Below are 16,537 nucleotides of genomic sequence, written 5' to 3'. Positions count from 1 at the left end.
CGCAAAATCGCGTTTATCGTGCGCCCTTCTCAAAAATTGATTCTGTTCTCCCATGGTTTGAGGTTAGGGCTGAGGCCTCCTGCTTAGGTGGTGTTCGTGTAAAACTGTCAATATATCCTAATAGTGTAGTTTTGACCCGTTATCGGATAAGACTGGGTTAACTCCTTTTTGGTGTACAGGCCTTGTACCCTTTATAGGGTACATAGGCTGTACGTCATATCGTCGTGTCAAATTTACACATTATTTCAAACGCTTGCCCACTCGGTGGGGATGTGAGCAGTTTTTTGTGTGACATGAAATGTTGCATGCAAAAAAGTAAAATCGAGAGCAAGTTGGATTTATCAAATATAAAATATTTTAATCAATAATCACAAATATTTAAACACTTTTACACACTTTTTTAAAGATGAAATTTAAACTGCAGCAGCAAAACATCGCAGGCAACAGGATGGTGAAATCTGCAAGAAATTCAAACCAATTAGATGAATCGTATTTTTTCAGGAGATCTTAAATTGCCATTTTTTTTTGCATCATTTCCACTTTCCTCTTGTCAGCAATGAACGTTCGAAAGTTTCTGCCATATTTCCATGTCCGGCCCTGTAAATGAAAACTTATTTTATTAAATCAGAACACAAAACATAAAAAAATAACACTTACTACAATCCACCGTTGCCAACAACTTTTGCTTCTCAGGTGACGGCGATATTTTCACAAGATTGAAAACTACCCGTCTTGAAGCGTACTCGGGCTTTTTCAAAAAATGTGTAATATTGAAGTAAAAAAATGACCCCTTATTTGACAGATCCTGGAGGTTCGCAATAATGGGTCAATTTTACAACTGTTCAAGTGTTCCCCCAAATGAGTGTGTATGTGCACACTCATTTGGCGGAACACCTGAAAGTTGTAAAATTGACCCGTTTTTACGAACCTGCATTATCTGTCAAATAACGGGTCAATTTGTCGGGTCAATATTACACATTATTTCGAAAAGCCCGGGTACGCATCACGACGGGTAGTTTTATGTGTTGTCAAATTTTGAACCGTTTTGTTGCAAGTCCGCTGGACTGTTTGGAGGAGGATTTTAGTAAGTATTTTAATATTATCGTCAAAATAGTTTCGTTTCTAATACATTTGTATGATTCTCTTCACAGACTTTGCGTGGGCACATGAGGAGGGTTCCGATTCCGAACCAGAAATGCTTCGTGATAAACTATGCTGGTAAATGGTAAGCATTTTACTACGAATAAATTATTAAACCATCAATTAACAATCAATTATTCGCTCAACAGGTTGCCCTGTGACCACAAGCTGCGGAAATCATCATGCTTCGGAAAATGCTGAAATCGAGCGGTAGTATGTTAAAAATGTTAAGTTTAAAGTGAAGAAATAAAGTATGCTTTGTTTGAAAATATGTCATTTCATTTTCATTTTGTATTCCTTGCATGCAACGTTCCTTGTCGCTTGAAACTGCTCACATCTTCACAGAGCGCAAGCGTTTCAAATAATGTGTAAATTTGACCCGACGATATGACGTATAGCCTATGTACCCTATAAGGGGTACAAGGCCTGTACACCAAAAAGGAGTTAACCCAGTCTTATCCGATAACGGATCAAAACTACACTATAAGGGGTTGCGCCAGATGAGTGTGTGGGACGCGCTGATTTGGCGCCAATTCATTTTTCACAGTAACTCAATAAAACTTAAATTTGACAGTTGTTACGCTGTGAATAATTTGTTCTACAGTTTATGGTCGAATTCACAGTGAGCGCGGTGCGAAGTGCGAAGCGAATTTCCAATTCGCGCGAAAAACCGCTTCTCATTGAAACACGTTGAAAAAAACATGGACCGGCCACAGTGCAAGCGAATTTTCGTGCGAAGACCCCAGTTAATAATTCTTCTACTAGAATTTTTTTCAGTGTATTCACAAGTGTCAAATTTCTTTGTATTTGTAAGTTGTGAACCCTTCAACTGAAATATGTCACACATACATCTACATTTATGTTGTTCATGCGTATGCTATACAAACTAGATGAACCATCCTTTTGTACAACACTGCCCAGGTAACCATTTAGCACTGTTGTAAGCCGCTTTACAGCCCTATAAAAGCACTTCAGTGCCTATAAGCCGTAAATAATGTTTTCAAATGCTAATAGGCACTGTAAGATTGAAGCCCTGAAATAGGCCCTATATTGGCATTAAAAGCCGTTCATCAGAGCTTTCAAGCTGGGGTGCCAGGTGGTTTCATCAAAAATCAGGACAACGCGAAGTTAAAAATCAGGATTATTCAGGACATCTCTTGATTCATGAAAATAATAAAGATTTCTGCTTACAGTGCATAAATAAAAGCGCAATACAGGTGCTGTAAACGCCTTGATTTATGCTACAACAGTACGCAGCTTGTTGGCTAGCCGGTAGTTCATATCGAAAAACATTATTTGAATATCATCTGAACCGAAGATTACCATCTGTTAAATGGGTTTAACTATTTTATAACCTATTTATTCGATTTTCTCATAGTTTAACTACTAATCCGATCATATTTGAGAAGTTTTTTTGAAAATCAGGACAAATCAGGACATTTTAGGGACACATTTTCAAAAATCAGGACAAATCGAGAGTTTTTGAAAAATCAGGACAGTCTCTCGAAAATCAGGACAAATCCTGATAAATCAGGACACCTGGCACCTCTGCTTTCAAGCCCTGTATGATAGCTGTCATTACGAAGAGAGAAACAAAAAAGAAAATCAACTAGATTTTATAAAAAGAAGAGCTGTGAATTTATTTATTTTTAATCTTTTGGCTTAGGAGAAAAAAAAATGTAATTATTACGTTGATTTCAATAACGACCGCACATAATTATTTTTGTAATTGACTCCACAGGTCACCGAAGCGCTCGATAGGAAAATGGAATGCTGTTGGTATTCTCCATAGAGGAGAATCAGGTGCTAGGAAACATTATTCGACGACCGGCCGCAGCTGCAGAAAAGATAAGAGTTTGTCGGAATGAAACTACTGGAAACAGTTGTTCAGCCGACAAACTTTCTGTCTTAAAAGGCAGGAATATCAGCCAATTTGCCACCCAAGCTGCTGTTTTAGACGAACAACAGCGAATTATGTGAAGTGAATGATTCAGAAGGTTTTTTAGAGAAATATTCCGAGTGACTTCTTCAATTCATGGATTTGATTAAATAAAAATCAGAACAACAGTAAAAGAATCTGTCTTGTTTCTTATTGCTTCATTTAAATGGGCCAAATTTCCAAACATTCCTGCGTTGATAGGATAGGCTATCAAGTAAAGTGGCCGATTAAATGCAAAGTGGGAAAAGTTATGAGTTCGATTCCAGTTTCTACACAAAAAAAAATCAAAGGTAATGAAAGTTGTGAGGAGAAGAGAGATAGAGGAATACCTCCGGAAAAAGACGAATGTAAACAAATGATATTTTTTCCTATTTTTCTTCTAGTGGGTTGTACCCACTGGATTAGTATTTTGACATTTCCTCACAGGCCGTATATTGGCCGAAATACACGCCAAAATCGGCTTTTGGGCAGCACTTAAGTCGAATATAGAGCTTATGAGGCTTTGTAAGCATGTTCTATATTCGACTATAGAGCTAAAGTAGGGCCAATTTTAACGGCTTAATGGTTACTTGGGTGGTTGTTCATCTGGTTCCTGCAAAACGCTGCGGAAAATTTTCACTCTCTTCAAGCATGGCTACCGAAAGCCCACAAACAACTGCAGCTTTCTCTATTTAATTTCATTTTAAGAAATTATGAAAACAGGTAAGAAAATTTGAAAGAAAACAAGTGTAAACAGTACAGAATGATATTTAGTTTTCCAGTTTGGAACCTTTTTTCCATTCATCACAGGATCGTTACAAGCTCTTCGTATCCGATGGAAACTTCGCCAGTGAGGAACGCCTGGGTGGCTCCCAACGCGCCGGACTTTCTATTCCTCGATTTTCCAGAGTTTTCGGAATGCCTGCCGAGTTGGACAACTGAAATGCTGAGGATCTACGAAGCCCCTCATCAGTGTAAGGAAAATGGCAACGTAGGCCGTGGAGGCGAGATATTCCGTTACTACGAGTGCATTCGTCGGAAGACGTTACTGTGTTATGAATTAAGTGTTAAATATTGTGTATAGTGAAAAATTGAGAAGATTTGGGTAAATAAAATAAAAATGTATGAAAATCTTAACACATTGAAAATTTTAAATTCTTATTATTTTTGTCTGAAAATTGAATTGGCTATAGTACAGGTTTCGCGTTCACGCACACATGTACACATGGTCGTCGATCACTCACACATTCACACACGGTCGTTGTTCATTCAAACTGCCATTCTGGATCGGGAAATTCATTCCAAGTAGAATCGGGTGGGCCATTTTCTACTTGGCTGTCAGCAAAAGTTCTAGTAGAATTCTACTAGAAATGCTACTAGAATTCTAGTAGCCCTAGTAGAATAATTATTAACCGGGACCCGGCTCGATCGCGCGAATTCATCCTGTTCATCCGGACATACACTGAAAATATTCTCTCGGATATTTTTTATCGTAAAATGATTTATCAAAAAAATTTTTTTCAAAAGTTTATTTATTTAATTATTATTGCCGTTTCTGTTTTGGTAATGAAAAATGCACGGTTTTTTAGCGCGGATTTTCGAAACAAACGCGGTTTCAGTCTTTTTCTATAGAAACAAATTATAACTGGCAATAAACGACCGGTGGCATGAAAGCCCCACAATATGTGTATAGGGTGAAGGGGCTGAACGGATAGAAGTTGGAATTTGTTATCCGACGCCACCTTGAAATCCAATATGGCCCCTTTCACTCAACTTTAAAATGCTGGAAGTGACTGAAAAGCACATGAAACTCCCACAATATGGGTATTGGATGAAAGTACTCAATAAGTAGAAGTCGAATTTGGCTGTCCGACGCCATTTTGAAATAAAATATGGCGGTTTCCGCTTAATTCAAAATGCAATAAATAATTGAAAATCGTAAGGTCCATCCACAATATAAGAAATGAGTAAAAGGGATAAAAAAGTAGATGAAAAATTACTGACAAAAATTTAACAAAAATTTTGAGAGAACTGCAAAAAAGCACTGAAAAGAATAAACAAAAATATACAAGTGTTATAAAACTAAAGTAATATTGACAAAAATAATACAAAACTGTGAGAAAATATGAATAACTATTACTAAAATTAAAAAATATGACTAAAAAAATAGTGACAAATGACAAAACTTTGAATAAAACACGCCAAATGTGGTTAAATAATTAAGCCGAAAAATATGACAAATATTACAAAATTTGACAAAAATATGAGAAAAAAAATCACAGAAATGGCAAAACTATGACAAATGAGAAAAAAAATTTATGATAAAATTATAATCAAAATTTGATAATAAAATTACCTGACAGAACTAATATAAGGACCAATATTTGACAATAAATTTACAAAAATGACAAAATGATAACAACAAATTTACTTTATTGTAAACAAAAATCTGACAAAAAATAAGGCAAAATGGCTAGAATATGACAAAGTTCTGAAAAAAATATGACAAAAATTTGTCAAAAATAATGACAATAATCTAACAAAATTATGAAAAATGAGATAAAAATATAACAAAATACTTTCAAATATATGTAAGAAAAATGACAAAATGATGACAAATACGACATAAAAATCACAACATTTAAAAAAAAAGACAAATCCAAACATATAATAATAATAATAATAATAATAATTTATTAATGATGAATATGTAAAAAATATATCGCAAATACGACGAAAAAATGACACAATCTATACAAATCTATGGGCTTGTGATATGTGTAACTCAGTTAGCATGTTAGTTCCCTCCTAAGCCAATGTCCGTGAGTTCAAATACAAGAGTAATCATCGAATGCATTTGTACTGGAAAAGACTTTCAGTATGAAGAGAAGGTGGTAAAACGAATATAATCTAACGAAAAAAGACAAAACTATAAAAAAAAAACTTACAATCAAATGAACAAAAAATCTGACAGAACTATGACAAAAACATGACAAAATTATGACAAAAATTAAAATAAAATGACAAAAATCTTACAGTACTATGACAACCTTTGTCATAGTTTTGTTTTATCATAGTTTTGTAACATTTTTTCATACTTTTGTTGCATATATTTTTATCACATTTGTAAGATTTTGGTCATAGTATTGCCAGATTTATGTTATTTTATTTCAAAATATTGTCATACAGACCCCGCTTGATTTTGGCAACATCCGAGCAAAAACCGTTCGTTTTTGGCAACATCCAAAAAATACGTTTTTTTGTCTTTTTTTATTTTTTATTTTCATTTCAACAAATTAAAATTAATGTAAAACGTAATATTAGCATGAAATTTTTTCATTCGGCTTAATTATGATAGTTTTAAACAGTAAAAACATGAATTTTTCCATGTTTATTGCACATAACTAATATAATTGAGTCAAATTGAAAAATTGTATGCTAATATAAGGTTTTACATAAATTTTTACTAATTTGAATTAAAAATCAAAAATAAAAAAGTGACAAAAAAAACCGTTCGATTTTGGCAACATTCGATTTTGGCAACATAAAATTTTCGGGCGTGTTGCCAAAACGAACGGGGTCTGTATTTGTAATTTTTGATTAGTTATTATATTTGTCATATTTTTATTTCATTTTTCATATTTTCCATAATGTTGTCAAATATTTGTCAAAGTTTTTAATTTCGAGTTTTGGCATTATTACTAATTTGTTGTTATTATTTAGTCAACTTTAATTAATTTTTGTCAATTTTTTTTTTTAATTTGGTCATGGCTTTGCCATTTCAATGTCAAATTTATCATAGATTTGGTATATTTTTCTAATATTTTTGTAATATTTTTATCACCACAATTACGCGTCGCGTCAGCGTAGGCATAGTACTAAAATGCTAAAACGCAAAACTTGTTCTAAACAGCAGCGTTCTCCAACGTCGACGCTCTGTTTTTGAAAAAAATTCAAAATTGTAGCGCGTCAATGATAATTTTTAGGAAGTGTTTTCATCAATATTCTAAAAAGTTCTTCGTTAAATCATAACTCGATACATATTGAATCAGTGCGTTTAAAATAAATTAAATCGTGATTTACGAGGAGCAAAAAAAACAGCACGAATTTAATTTTGTTCATATTTCTACATTCCATTTTTTTACAACAAGAACACTTCAATATTATCGTAATAAAATCTATTCACAAATTTCAAAATAAATTATCACACTTTCTTATTTAATTTCTATTAGTTTTATTTTTGCAAAAATTGAAAACTCGAAAGTATTGGGTCACAATCATTTTAATTGGTTTCGTTACGAATACATGAATTCACAATTATTATAATCATGCTAATCACACTATTGTCCTTTTTGGCACTGAGGGAATTACTGGATCCACTACCGGCGGAAGAATTGAGTTGGTGGCTGACCAGAGAAACATTTCCCTTTGACGGAAAAGATTAGTAGGACCACTAGAAAGATTAGTAGAAATCCTACTAGCCCCCTACTAGCCATCCCATTGTTTTCTAGTGGAAAATGGCCCAACTTAATGAATTTTAATGACTAGAAATGAATTTTCAGAATGACAGCTCGGTTGACATCTGTGCCTATGTGTGAGTGCATTGCATTGAAAAGTGTGCTTGTATGTGTAATGCAATAGGGTGGTTCGGTTTCAATAGGCATTTATGTAAATTTTTCAATTAAAATAATTTTAAATTTTAATTTCAATTTTATTGAGAACTTTATTCAACGCTTCACAATACTATATAATATGCTTTAAAAATACATTCCTATTTTTGAGCAATAAAACATAGATTTCCTCTTGGATTCGCTTTTTCTTAACCATTTTCTATCCGACGGTAAATTTCGATGGCCTGGGGTTGGGAACGATTGCTGAAGCGCACATGATGGACTGGCAAAGGCGATGGGACTCACCGAAATAAGAAAGCTTGCTGATAGCGATAACGTGGAATCGATGCAATGCAGGGACTGGGGGACCTGACCCTTTCCGAAGTGCTTGACCAGATACTGAAATATTGAAACGAAAAGATATATATTAAGCACAAATTTTGTAATTTAATAATTATAACAATTACCTGATCCATCTATTCCACGAAAGATTTTCAGGCCAGCACAGTGACGACTTATTCAGTTGCCTGAATCCGGCAATATGGCCGAAAATAGCCATGTGTTTTCAGTCAACACGATGAACATCAATGTTGCACACATAGGGGGTTCTTCTTGTTTTGTACAATACAGCATGAACTATCCAAATTTATGCTAATATGTGGGACGCGCTGATTTGGCGCCAATTCATTTTTCACAGTAACTCCATAAAACTTAAATTTGACAGTTGTTACGCTGTGAATAATTTGTTCTACAGTTTATGGCAGAGTCTGGGTTCTGGCTACATTTAAGGCTCCAGCGCTGGAAGGCGTTGCTTGTACCGCCAACGGACCAACTGCACTTGTTGCAATGAATTGAATCCTTCTTCGCTGGGAGGCAATCAAACGCATTCCTCCTCTATCATATGCATTTTGAAACTACCCTGTGCAGCCTGTCGATCTACTTCCGGTTGGAGGATTGACTTACTGGCACTACTGGCAGGATCCTAGGATGGGAGGTGCCCCGGTCACTCCACACCTTCCAAACTCATCAACATACCAGAACAGTAACACGATGACGACAGTGCCACCTGCTCATCCATACGCTACCTTCAATCAGCCATTCACCGCACCTCTAGTTGCACCGTGCTGTCACCACGACCCATCGGCATTATATTTCAACCCGGTAATGTATAACAACCCATATTTTCTGCCGAACCGACGCGTGCCTATGTAAGCACTAGCTCCTCTGTATTTATAAACCAAGCGGATCATGTTACCATTCGTTCGCGCGATCACCCAGTTATCAATAATAAAGAAATTGTGGCATATTGCCAAAACTTTAACAGAATGCGAAGCGCATCTAAACTAAACACAATTCATAAAAATTTAGTAGCAAGTAATTATACTATCATTTTAGGAACCGAAACAAGCTGGGATGATAGTATAAAAAGCGAGGAAATTTTTGGATCGCGTTACAATGTCTACAGAGATGACCGAAATTTCAATTTGTCTGACAAGAAATCAGGCGGAGGCGTTGTAGTAGCAATAAGCTCTGCATTCGATTCTGAGCTCATTGAAATAACTAAGCACAAAGAATTTGAGCAGGTGTGGGCAAAAGCTCAAATCTTCAAGGAAACTCATATTTTTGGATCGATCTACTTTCCTCCAGAATATGCCAGTAAAGATTATTTCCAAAAGTTTCTACTGAGCATAACAGAACTATTCAAAAGCTTCCAACCCGAATTCAAAATTCACCTGTATGGCGATTTTAATCAATCGAATCTACAATTTTTACCCGATGAAGATAATGAAGCAATCCTTTTACCGATATTTGGAGATAATGAAACATTACAATTCCTTTTCGACAATCTTGCTACCATATAATCAAATAAATCATGTGAAAAATGCCTGCAATCGCTATCTCGATTTACTGTTTTCAAACTTGACTGATGACTTTTGTATTTTGGAAGCTACTAATCCAATTTGGAAAAATGAGATCTTTCATACAGCTATCGAATTTTCAATTATATGTTCTGACAACAAAGGAATACCAGAATACGAATATGAGGAGACCCTTGACTTTTTCCATGCAAATTACACAATGATTAAAACTAAATTACAATCAGTTAATTGGCAATCATCATTTCAAAGCGAAAACCAAACTGTCAATCAGGGAGCTATTTTTTATAACATTCTTGGTAATATCTTGAGTAAATATGTCCCAATAAAAATAAAGCGACGAACGAATAATAACAGAAATCCGCCATGGTTTTCAAAAGAGCTAAAGCATCTTAGAAATAAAAAGCAGAAAGCGCATAAAAACTGGAAAAAAACACCATCGCTAGCTAACAGTTTAGAATATCAAGAAGCATGCAACCAACTAGCCATATGCATTAATACCTCTTTCGAAGAATATAATAGGAAAACAGAGGAAAACATTAAATCTAACCCAAGAAGCTTCTTCAAGTATGTACGTTCCAAATTGAAAAGTAATAATTTTCCATCTCGTATGCACTTGGACAGCGCTAACGGCAATAATTCCCATGAAATATGTAATTTGTTTGCCAATTTCTTCCAAAGCGTTTACACCAGTTTTTCGGAAGCCGATCGCGACACTGCGTTTTTCGATTATTTTTCCGACTCAGCATCATTGACTGTGGTAGATTCAATCACCCTTGAGGAAATACACAAATCAATTTGCTCCCTGGATAGCTCCAAAGGGCCCGGGCCTGATGGAATTCCTCCATTACTTTTAAAAAATCTTGTAAATGAACTAAGTATGCCCTTGTTTCTATTGTTCAACTCATCGTTGAAATCCGGTGTTTTTCCTCAAGTATGGAAAGAATCTTTTCTTGTACCTATTTTCAAGTCGGGGAAAAAATCTGACATTAAAAATTACCGGGGTATAGCAATCTTATCGTGCATACCGAAACTTTTTGAAGCAATAGTGAATCAAAAAATATATAATCAAATAAAAACACTCATAATTGAAAAGCAACATGGATTTGTTAAAGGACGATCTACAGCGACTAATTTACTTGAATTCGTTTCTTATAATATCCACTCTATGGATCAAGGAAATTCCGTTCAGGCTCTATACACGGACTTCAGTAAAGCTTTTGATAGAATCGACATCCCCTTGTTAATTTTTAAACTACATAAAAACGGATTCAGTACACAACTGCTGAAATGGATTGAGTCGTATTTGACAAACCGTACACAAATTGTTAGATTCAATGGTTCACTTTCGAAAAGCATCTCCGTTACATCTGGTGTGCCTCAAGGCTCCCATCTCGGTCCCTTATTATTTATCTTATACGTCAATGACATTACTTATTTACTGAACCAGCTAAACGTGCTTATATACGCAGACGATATGAAGCTTTATATGATAGTCAACAACGAAGAAGATTTCAGGGTGTTTCAAAATGAAATAAATATTTTTTACAAATGGTGCAGTAAAAGTCTTCTTGAACTAAACGTGAAAAAATGTTCACATATTGTATTTACGAGGAAAAAATATCCGTCATATGAAATTGTTACATTAGGAAATGAGCCTGTGGAGAGAATCAATAAGATAAGAGATCTAGGTATTATATTGGACTCAAAACTTACCTTTGTAGATCACTATAACTCAATAATTCAAAAATCAAATAGTATGCTTGGCTTTATAAAACGTTTTAGTTATAATTTTCAAGACCCATATACATTAAAAACATTGTACACAGCTTATGTCCGATCCATACTTGAATACTGCAGCGTTGTTTGGTCCCCCTTTCAAATTTCTCATAAAAACCGTTTAGAATCCATTCAGAAACAATTTGTTCTATTTGCTTTACGAAATCTAGGATGGTCTCAGAGCCAATTACCAAGCTACGAATCACGCTGTTTACTAATAAATATTGAACCATTAAGTGTTAGAAGAGAATTTGCTGCAATCTCCTTTGTAAACGACATAATTAGTCAGCGTGTTCAATCTACTTATCTACTAAATCAGTTAAACTTTTATTGTCCGAGTCGCCAGTTGAGAACCAGAAATCTGTTTATTTTAACCTCTGCTCGAACTGATTATGGTAAAAATAGTCCAATCAATTGTCTAATGCAGAATTATAATAAAAACTACCAGAACATAGATTTTACTATGTCTAAACAGCAGCTAAAAAGTGCTTTTTACGGCGACAGGCACTTAAGAACCTAATATTGTAGTATTTAAAGTAATATTAAGATTGTACTACTAGTTTTAAGAATATATATGTAGCCTACGATGTTTGGTGAAATAAATAAATAAATAAATATTCCGCAGTTTTGAAGTTGATGAGTTGGCTTCTAATCCGCTGGGCGATGATTAAACGAAGTCCATCTCTGCCTTAAAAAATACTTTACATTGCTGATCGAAAGCAACAAATCAAAACAAACGTTTTGGTTGCTATGATTCTTGACGCTGTATTGTGATCCCAAAATCGTCGTGTGCGTCGCGTCAGCGTTTAAGAACCAAACGTCGGCGTTGACAGCTGACGCGACGCGACGTCCGACGTGCTATTGTGCGGGGGCCTTCAGGGCACACCCAAAATAATCCGCACGTCGTGGCTACGTGAAAAACTACATAATTTTTATCCAATTGATTTTCACGCAAATTGTACGAAAAAAATAAGTAAACGCTCCCCTTATAGGAATTTTGGCTTGGTGAATATCGCGTACAACTTACGTGAATTTCAAGTGAGTTCAACGCGATGTGATGATGGAAGCAACGTAGAATGTGTTTAGTATTGAAATGATGTTTGAATCGTTTCTATTAATAGTTTTTCGTCTCTACTTTCGGTAATAAAAAATAAAAATAAATTTAATTTTATCGCAAACATAATTTATTTAAAATACCGTCACTTTTCATACACGTACACTGCCACTTCATTAAATTGTCATTAGAAAACTCAATTCCGGGATCTCAATGTGGAATCCTGTGGAAACGTAAAAAAATTTTAAATAAGAATGAAATTACCTAATTGATGAATAATGTACTTTGTGCGCCATTCCATTGTCACATGAAATATACTTTAAACACCTATGAAATCTTTTTGACTGGAATCGTCTCCTCGATGTCGACGGTTCCTTCTCACGGTCCTTCCTTTTCTACTCGGCGGAGCTTCCAGAAGCTTTCTCCGAAGCTGGAAACAAACACAAATCTAAGCTTAGAATGAATTAATTTTCGACGGGGAAATCAATATACACTTACCTCCACGCTGCCGACGCTCGGATTCACATTGCTTGTGCTAAGGCCCCGCAGGATGATAAGTGTGGTCTATTGGTCGACTTCCGACGACAGCAAAAAAACAAGTAAGCTGACTGACAAGAAGTCCCTTTTCGAATAAGAATTTATTACCACTATCATCCACTTGATATTTACGTGAAATTCATGTGAAAGTAAAGTAGCTTTTACCAGGGCATCCTTGATACTCTATGGTTACTACAAAATTCACGTAGAACCGATAGGATGCAACAAAATCTAAATTTTCGTGAAAAATCCCGTAGAAAAAAATTCAAAATTATCTTGGGTGCAGAAACACAGTGCACGCGAGCGAGCGAGCGATTCGCGCGAAGTATCGCGCTTCATTTGTACACGTTGAAAACTGGGAGACCGTTCACAGTGCAAGCGACGCGATTCGTACTATTCGCGCGAAATATCATTTCGAAAATTATCTGTCGCAGCAGTCGCGTGAATACTTTGTTTTGGTTCTCCCAAACTTCATATGAACATGCACTGAGATTATTTCTCGGCAGTTTTATTTGAAAATATATCGCGCTATTTTTAAATAATAAAAACATGATTTTCCTGATGGTTCATCTTACTTTTTAAATGAATTCGAAGCAGAGGCCAATTTCAACTATGACAAAGTTTCTCCAGCATATATTTGTCAATTTTCCAGTATATGGACGAAATTATAGTGACCAGCAATTTCTCAAGAGGAATTCAAAAACGAAACACACAATCACTATCTAATTATTTTTCAATTTCGAACTTGTAATTAATTCAAAGATCTCCACTGGCTCCGAATCGTCGACAGTTGAGGTCTTTTAAGGAGGCCTCATGCACTGGAGTTGTGGTTAATTTCATTTACTACTAATAGGATTATTTTCCAACCCTTTTTTAATTTTTTTTTTAATATCCAGAAATTGTGCAATCTGTAAAATAGAATGATAAATATGAATCTAGAACAATTTTATCTTACATTAAAATGCTTTTGAAATGAAATATTTGGTGCTTATTTTGCGAATCACGTGACGTGCGTTTGAACTGCATCGGCAATATTAACTAATTTTATTATTCTAGTTAGCTGTTTATATTATCGATGCATTTGAAATCAAGATTTTTCGCGCGTCGCCGATCACCACGGCAATCGGCAACCCTTTTTGCTGTACTGGTGCCGACACTTGGAAGATGTTTGATAGATGTCTGGTCAACATGGTTTGACGTCAGTGTTAGTCGCCGGCCCTGATATTGATAAAAACTCCGGTTTGAGGATTCAGCGATAAAAAAGTCTTGGGTGGTTTTATGACGTTGTTAAAAATTTTAATTGAATGTCACTTTCAAATTATTTTATCTTGATTTAAATAAAAATAACCCCTTGTGACGGATGATTAATAGCTTTGGTGCCACAAATAATAAACGCAAACATGAATATTCTGGCAACATTAATGTGTTGCTAAATTCGGAAAACCCATTTTATTTCCCTCAAATGTAATTAAGTTTAAAGAGCGACTTACATTCTGGCTTTGCTGCGTGCTGCTGACCCGACTTCCGGGTACTTTTTATGGATGCACCTTTCCGTGTGCCCTCCCATCTGGGGGCTGTCCAAAACCATGTTGATGAGGATGTCCTTATGGCCTGCTGGAGATTGTTGACGAACGAAGCCTTGGTACAATCTGTGCCCAGGTCGCTGCACGTGCATGCCCCGCAACCCGTTGGTTGCTAACTCGCAACCCTGCACGTTCCGGCTTGGGCCGCTGAACGCGCAGATCCTCCTGCTGGACGACAATCCGGTTATTCCGGCGACAATGCTCCTGCTGTGATGTCATCCGATGACCAATGGGTTTTCCCGGTCGCAATCGGGAACGCCTTCCGCTTCACGCACGTGGTTCTCCTAGTTTCGCCGATCCCTCGATGCCACTCGCCCTCTGGCGCCTTTTCCCTTGGGGAACCTTTGGCGCTTCTCGGCGCCTTGTGTCCAATGGGCACCGCGAGTGGAACTGCAATAGGCAGCAAGAACTAGCTGAAGTTTTCCGGCACAGTGGCTTCCTGACAATAAACGCTCCCACTACTGGCGAGGAGAATAGCGCACCAAGTGCTGAATCCGGTGAGCCGAATATCACCAAGGGTGAGAAAAGATGTGGCAAACCGAAGTGGCAAAGCGGTATGGCAGTAAAGGGGTAGCAAAAAGATGTGGCCAAGTAAGAAAAAGAGTATGGCAAAAAAAGGGTTCTATTGGGACGGAAAAGTGGGGTTAGAAAAAAGATTTGTTGAAGAAATCTAACCTCAACTTACTTCCGACCCCTTTTGGATGCTGATATGCCAACTGTGGCCACGCACGACCAACGAAATCTTTCCCTTTTTGTTAGCGCCTTGCGCAGATTTTCTCTCTGTGAGATTCGCTTTTGGCCGTGGTCGAAAGGTGTGTACAAGCGAACTGGAATAAATGTGCTTCAGTACTAATTTCTCGGCTTCTAAATTGTCGCTTACCTTTGCCTTTTGCGACGTCTTCCGCCCTTAATCGACCGACAATTCCTTCTGGCCTAGGCGTGCGCTTCTGCAATTTAAAATTGTGCCGGTTGTAGCAGATTCGGATCGCAGATTCTGGTCTGTTGCTTACCTGTGCCTTTCGATGTTTCACTCGCACGTTTTTCCCGTGGGGGAAGAAAAAGCTTTGCTTATGTGCCTGACCGATCCCTTGGACCGCGTCCAATCTGATTTTCTTTTCCGTGCCGATTTCTAGCGGCTGCGGTGCACACACCACTCGCGAAACGTCGAACCCGACTCGTGTTTTGCGGCACTTTCAACTGTCCGTAAAAATTTTGCGCTGGCGAGCTTCTTGCTTGTCCCGGAACTAGTGACGACTGTCGGTCAGTCGAGCCAACCGCAAAACTTAAAATTTTCCCACGAATGAAAATTCACTGGCGTCTCTCTTGTGGCCAACTTGCGCTCAAACGGTTTAGTTTTCAATCCAATGTCTGGTTGACAATCCTTCCGAATTCCGAGTTCTTTCGGTTATTTTTGCTCAGTGTTTGATATTTGTTTTCATCGACAGGGGTGTGTTTCTTGTTTGCACGCTCCTAATTATTTGATGGGAAATGGGTAAAAGTAACTGTTTGCGTATTTGCTCCTAATGTTGTAATTTTCTTGAATAACTAGATGCGCCTGCACATTTTTCGATCGGTCAAAAATTTACATGGATTTTTTTCACACCTTGTTCTGAACGTTCTTGAATTATTGTTTACACATATCAGTAGACAAGTATGCAATGTGACGATGTTTGCTTAGCGAAATTTCAGTGATCCACGCTAGACTGTCAAATATCACAAATCTAAAAGTCCGGACCGTCCGGTCCGTACAACTGGTGAAATAGTCAAAAGCCGGACCAAGTAACAAACCAATACTGGACCGTTTCAAGGCCCTGGTTAAACGTCTGAACGTCAACACAATATATTAATTTTTGGAAACAAACCATGTCCATTTTAAAGCTATTCTTTGATCTGTTGACTTAAAGAATCTGTATGGAATTTCTGGATATGTTTAAACATTTTGATATTGAAAAGAAATAAAAGTTTATTCATTCAGTTTAAATTTATTGTAACAATTATCTGCGATAAGATAAGGAATCATTGATATGGTTAAGAAGTGG

General features: G+C 36.5%; 1 long non-coding RNA gene across 1 annotated transcript; it reads left to right on the top strand.

Annotated features, from left to right (window-relative positions):
* Positions 1–883: 883 nt before the first annotated feature.
* On the top strand, positions 884–1,385 carry LOC129742921 (uncharacterized). Its single transcript, XR_008736577.1, has 3 exons — positions 884–1,084; positions 1,152–1,225; positions 1,290–1,385. It is a non-coding gene; the product is annotated as an uncharacterized LOC129742921 (long non-coding RNA).
* The last annotated feature ends 15,152 nt before the right edge of the window (positions 1,386–16,537 follow it).

Source organism: Uranotaenia lowii, chromosome 1 (genome assembly GCF_029784155.1).
Source record: "Uranotaenia lowii strain MFRU-FL chromosome 1, ASM2978415v1, whole genome shotgun sequence".
Classification (NCBI taxonomy): Eukaryota; Metazoa; Arthropoda; class Insecta; order Diptera; family Culicidae; genus Uranotaenia; species Uranotaenia lowii.
This window is presented reverse-complemented; position numbering and strand designations above follow the sequence as displayed.